Consider the following 6765-nt stretch of genomic DNA (forward strand, 5'->3'; position numbering starts at 1 on the left):
TGAAGTATCTCAGAAAAATATGAAAGTGAAGTATAGAAACCGGGTCGTGCATATAATTACCAAGTAGTCAATCAAGTTTAGAAATGGATGATCCAGTCCGTCAAGTATTGCGTTTGAATCAAATGCAGAAAGCACTTCTGGTATATCAAAAATTAGATCAGTATAAACTCTAAATATTTCTATATCTTTATTGCTGCGTTGGATTGTCCCAACATGTTGTTCATCTTCCTCTGTATCACTTTTAAAAAGTTGATTATCCATAGGATTACTTGATTATTCGAACATAAGTAAGTTGCTCACCTACAAAATTGATCTATGTACTATCAAATTCTAGGTCACTCTACTCAACAACATGGTGTATATCTTCGGTCTCGTCCTCAAGCAACTAGAAGAAAGAGTGACTGGCAAAAAATCAACTTGAAAATAATATGAAAAAACAAAACATTCTGCATATTGTATTTCAATTTTAAAAATGGCATTCACTCAGATTTCAAATTCTAAAGCTATAAAAATTCTACATTGATATATCCACTGTATGTTAATAAAGAACATTTATATTTATAATTACAATTACCTCAAATATAAAGGCTCCATATCCTCCATTGATATATCCAATGTAGTAGTCCATTGTACATGCTAAAATACAGAACACCAAGTAAATGTTTTAAATTGCCTTGAACAAGCCTTATGTAATAATATTTTACATATTGTAACTAAATGTGATATGACAAATTCATGGCATCCAAGCTAAAGAGGAGAAAACTGAAAAAAGGTAAATCAAACAACCTTTGTCAAGATCAATAGATCATCACTCTCAAGTCACCTAAAAAGGTTAAGTTCTTTTCATTTTCTTTTTTTTTTCTACCGAACCTAAACCCTATTGGAGTTTCATTTTTTATGAGGTGAAATCCTTGCTGGTAGCATACGTTTAGGTTAGGCATATTCTAACAACTACAAAGGAGAAACATAAGAACAATTCTATTACAATACATATCACATTAACATAAACAAAAAACTCAACCCTTTATAAATTATTAACTTAATTACTGTATTCAAACATAAACATAAATGATATATAAGGTAATCTTACACACAAGAAAATTCTATTACAATACAAATCACATACACAAGGCAATTATAACTAACACAAAAAGGCAAAAAAAATATCCTTTTAATAAACAAACAATACATGATAAAAAATAATTAAAAAACATAAAACCCTTCTTTAAAGAAAATAAGTAACAAATTTCAAAGTCATGTTGATCAAGTCGCAATAGGAGTATCTTCAGCTGATGTTCCAAGATCGAACCAAGATCAGTTGATGTTCCAAGATTCGATCCCATGTAAGCCGTAATACTGTCTTTCACACCTTAGTTTCACTGAGAATGGACCTCGCATCGTTTAGTTTTCCACATTTAGGGTACATGTCAATCTTTGAAGAAATTCAGAAGACGACAAGAAAAAAGACCGACTTTTTATAATCTGGTTATGTATCATCTCTCTAAGCTCCAAAATCCCAGCATTACCATATCCAGTAATAATGCTTCTTTCTCTTATTTGTCACCAAACCCCCAAAAAACAGAATATAAAACCTCCAAAAACCAAGCAAAATATTTCTTTTATTTGTCACTAAACCCCCAAAAACAGAACATAAAACCCCAAAAAACAAGCATACCATTTCTTATATACATGTACAAAAGAATAGATGTAAAATGGAGAATATACCTCCAGAAAAGCTCCAAGCTCCAAAGACCTGTGAACCTACAGATGCTCCAAAACCTTGAAGTTCCAAATATCCTTTCAAGCTCCAAAGCTTGTACTTAAGTATATGTTACTAGTTTGAAGCTTGATTTGAAACTCCAAAGCTTGAATTTGAATTGGAGCATAAAATAGGGTTTATACGCAGGAGAGAAGAAATGAGAGATGAGTGAGATTTTTAAGGTACCAGAGAAAGAGGGGGGAGATGAGAGAAAGATAAGTGATGAAAGAGAGACGAGAGATGAGAGAGATATGAGTGATGAAAGAGACGGTAGAGAGATGAGGGTCGCAGAAGAGAGGAGAGAAAGATGGGAAAGAGGTGAGAGATATTTTGGAAAAGGGGGGAATAAATTATTTTTGTTAAAATTGAGAGGGGCAGTGTACTGAAAGAGGGGGAGAAAGATAAGTAAATTTTAATTTTTTAAAGAGCGATCGTAGACCACGGTTGACAAAATTAGCCGATGTCAGAGTTCAAAGCATATATATGGCCTTTTTAATTTCTGAGCATAGACAACGCCTACTATGTGAAACCGATGTCAATATTCATATTCAATATTCACTACAAGAAAAAAAGCGATCATACAACAGTTTTTCACCGTTACGTGACATGTATATTTTCCATTGTCTATCCAACACTCTTGTGATAGAATATCACAGCGCTGTTGTTTAAACCCTTGTAATATGAAATATTACACAACCTTTTTTAGTACTGGTTACAATCAAGAACGGACAACGGATATTTTATATGAACCATTATTGGAACTGTTTTAAAATAACTGTTTCTTTATTCAACCCTTGTCTATCTAAGTGAACAACAATGGTTTTTGTAAGAAAACCATTGTTGTTAACTTATTTGATATTGTCTTAAACAATAGTTTATGAACTTTTGTTATGAATATTTTTTTAAAAGACAATGGTATAAAAGATTTAAACTGTTGTAAAAAATATCAAAAGACAACAGTTTATAAACTTTTTTTATGAATATTTTTTTAAAAGACAATGGTGTAAAAGATTTAAACTGTTGGAAAGAATATGAAAAGACAACAGTTTTTTGTTAAAAAAAATATGTGCAGTGAGACATACAACAGTTTTCAATAGTTTTTAAGTGACTTTCACACAACTCTTTACAAAATTAATCTCATTATTCAAAATAAACCAATTTCTAAATAAAATTATATTATCATAATTCAATTGTTATTTCACAATTGAAATTAAATTTACAATACAAATGTTCTCTACAAGAATTACAAGTATAACAAAGTTTCATTAAAATTCACCAACAAGTTGGTAGTTACCATTAAAATTCAATTGCATGGCAATTCACTCCAGTTTTTTAAAATTCAATAATAAATGGAATGTTACTAACTTCAGAAGCAGATTTCCACTCCTCTGTTATATAAAACTGGGTTATATGGGGCTCTGTCACCTTGGCTAGTCCATGGTCATTGCCCATCTTTGATTCTATCTACGAATTCTGTAGGAGAAAGTAATTTGTAGCCATTAACAACTCTCTTAGCAGGGGAAACTTTAAGTCTTGACCATTACTTCCATTCTCTAACCATATGAATATTTCAATTCAGATGCTTTATAACCACTGTATAGCTGCAATGCTGAACTCTGCAAATAATAAATAAAAAACATAAAGTTGTGTAACAAATTATGTAAATATATAATAAGGATGAATTGATAGTCTACTAGTCAATATCCACCTTCCACTCAGCTCTGTTGAATTTGTGAGTGGCCTAGAGTTTACCTTTGATAACTTTACGGCGCTAAAAATATTTGCAACATCAATTCCAAGGGAATGTTTACCCTTGATTACTGATGAATAATTTCAGAATGTTACTCAACATGTTTGGAATGTTCCAACTTCCAAGGGAATAGATTTCAATAATTCAATCTTTAATTCTGTTTAAACACGGCATAAATATTTAAAAGGTATAGACAATGATGCCCACCTGCCATATAGTGAGTTACCTTATGAACAAGCTTCCACTTCCGACTTGAAGAAATTTTATTCTTACACGCTAATTCAACTACAAACATCTATGTGGTTCTGATATAAAGATGTCTTATAGGCCCTGTTTATTTAACTAAGTAATATTTTACTATGCTAAAACAAAATTAAATCCCTTCGCCTACCTAACACAGGCGACACTGGTTGCCCCCAGGTGTACCAGGTAGGTATGCCGAACTTGGTGTCAGGTGGTTGACCACCAGGAGTTGAAGGAAAGTATGAACTTGGAGCATTTGCTGCAAGGAAGCATGGGGAAATTTTTAAAAGATACAATAAAGCTGAGTCACTTGATTGAGCTTTATACAAAGTAAATAAACAGACAAAATATGATCAAATTACCATATGCTGAACTGCTATTCCTTGAAGTACCAGCTTCACTATAATTGCCACCCGGAGTGTTGGCCCAGCCTGAACCAGGTGTAGGTGCTTCATATGTTTCTGAAGGTGGACTTCCTGGCTGTACATATAGCAAGCACCCCGTGTGTTACCACTTAATGAGTATTTTTAAAAAAATTGACTAATCTCACCACTAATTTTCATAGCATAACTAGAACCTGATAATGCGGACTTGTCCCCAAGAAGCAAGACTTCCTTCTTCCCAATTATCCCTGTTGTGTTTCAATACCAACCAGCGACTATTAGTAATAGTAAATAATTGTATCCTCGTACAATGAAAATCATACAGAATTTATTTTCTGTTAAGCAGCATACTTAAATCTCTTACTACTCGTACAATAAAAAACATAATCAAGTAACACAGTAGCCTCTTTTTATTTTTTAAATGGAACACAAGAAAGTTTAGTATAATGATTATAAAAAACAAGTAATGATGAAATATGTACTAGAGAACCAAGTAGATTGTCTAAGATTATTATCCACAACCCTCATAGCCATTATCAACATAGTAAAGCAATGAGAAGCTAGTGCTGGTAGCTTTTTCATATATCTCAATTCCCCTCATATGTCTAAACCCGGACTTACTTCTCTTTTTATTTGAGCATACTACTGTATCTCACTAATCACTTCTTTTAGTAACATAATCCTTACTTATTCATAACTCTGTCCATACCATGCTAGTGTCTAAAAAATATTAATAATGTAAATATGTCGCAAGAAATCAAGTACATACCTTGGTGTACTCACTGGAGTGTAAGGATTCCAAGCTCTATCCCTCAATGGGGTCCTCACACCATCATGAATAGGTGTAGCTGAGGGCAAAACAAAAATATGACGGTATATATTATGAAATATGGCAACAAATTCCAATTTCTTTCCCTACGTAAGGATTCTTAGATTTGGGACCCAAAACAGAAGCAATAGCAAACCCATTCAACTTGAAGGAAGACCAGAGTGAAGGTAACTCCACTCCACTCTCACACAATTTCCCTTATTTTGGAAGCTGAAGAACTTGGGCACTTGGCTTTCTTCAAGCAACATACTCCGATTTCGGTAAAATTCAATATTTCCCTGCCCAAGGAGTTGTGATATTTTGTTAGCGCCTATTATTAAAGAAAATTAATAACTTAAAGCTGAAGAAAAATAATTTGGGAGAGAGAGAGAGCCTGTGGTAGCAGCATGTTGAACAAGCCTTCCAACTTTTGAAACTCTAGTAGTTTTGTGAAATTTGAAAATGCAAAGAACAAATTAGTGTTTCTGTTCCTAATTAGTGGTTTCACTATATCCTTATCACCGCCGCCGACCTCGTTGGCTTGCAGTTGGCGGCGTTTCTCGGGGTCGGTGAGAGTGAGGGCGGCGGTGATTACAGCGACGGAGCTGGTTTCAATGACGGCGATTGTGGCGGTGTCCAGGATTTCGAGTTGTGGTGAAATGGGAGAGACGGGGCTTTCGCGTCGCCTTGGTGACAGTGGGGAATGGGTTGGGCTTTTGAAGCGGAGTGGAGCGTGGGAGAACAGAGTTGAGGAGAAGATACGGTGGATGGTTATGATTAGGTAAGAAACTGGAGAGGTGTCATGATTTTAAATAAATCAAGGTTAGAAATGGGAGATGGAAGAGCGGGCAGAGGAACAATGAGGGAGAGGGAAAGGTAAATTGGGGGAGCACACAAAAAACTAACTAAAGAAAGAAGTGGTGTGATTGGGAAAAAAGGGCAGATAAGGGGGTAAAATTAAATTTGGAGGAAGGGGGAAATGAAATTTCATTGGAGGGAATTGAAAAATTAGGTGAAAATCTGAAAATAATTTAATAAATTTTTTAATTAATAAATATCATTATAAAATTCATGTATTTCGAACTGCTTTGATATCGTATTATATATTAGTGTAAAAGAATTATTTAAAGTTTTTTATTTAAAAATAACAATTATTTTTATATATGATTTTTATTAATATTATAAAATTAATCTTGTAAATGGGGAACGAGTCTCGTTGTCGAGAGTGGTAGTTTTACTAGATTTCTCTAATCTTGACATGTAAGATGAATTTCAAAATTTTTAATAATTTTTTCATATGACTAAAATTGATATATCTTAACATCTGTACGGTTGGATCGTCGAAAAAATCATTTTAAAAATTAATCGTATAAATCGGGAACGAGTCTCGTTGTAGGGAGTACTGGTACTTTTGCTAGATTTTTCTAATCCTAACATGCAAGAAGAATTTCAAATTTTTAAATAATTTTTTCATATGACTAAAATTCATATATCTTAACATCTGTACGGTTGGATCGTCTAAAAAACCATTTTAAAAACTAATCTTCTAAATTTGGAACCAGTCTCATTGTTGGAAGTGGTATTTTTACTAGATTTTTTTAATCCCCACATGCAAGATGAATTTCAAATTTTTTATTAATTTTTTCATTTGACTAAAATTGATATATCTTAACATCGGTACGGTTTGATAGTCGAAAAAATCATTTTAAAAATTAATCTTCTAAATCGGGAACATGTCTCGTCATGATTTTTCTAATCCTGACATCCAAGATGAATTTCAAATTTTTTATTAATTTTTTCATATGACTAAAATTGATATATC

The 6765-nt window shown here is 33.0% G+C and overlaps 1 long non-coding RNA gene across 1 annotated transcript; it reads right to left on the bottom strand.

Annotated features, from left to right (window-relative positions):
• Positions 1–2923: 2923 nt before the first annotated feature.
• LOC141661721 (uncharacterized) lies at positions 2924–5812 on the bottom strand. Its single transcript, XR_012550101.1, has 5 exons — positions 4905–5812; positions 4330–4383; positions 4115–4232; positions 3901–4011; positions 2924–3375 (listed from the first exon to the last, which is right to left on the bottom strand). It is a non-coding gene; the product is annotated as an uncharacterized LOC141661721 (long non-coding RNA).
• Positions 5813–6765: the final 953 nt, after the last annotated feature.

This window comes from Apium graveolens, chromosome 5 (genome assembly GCF_009905375.1).
Source record: "Apium graveolens cultivar Ventura chromosome 5, ASM990537v1, whole genome shotgun sequence".
Taxonomy (NCBI): Eukaryota; Viridiplantae; Streptophyta; class Magnoliopsida; order Apiales; family Apiaceae; genus Apium; species Apium graveolens.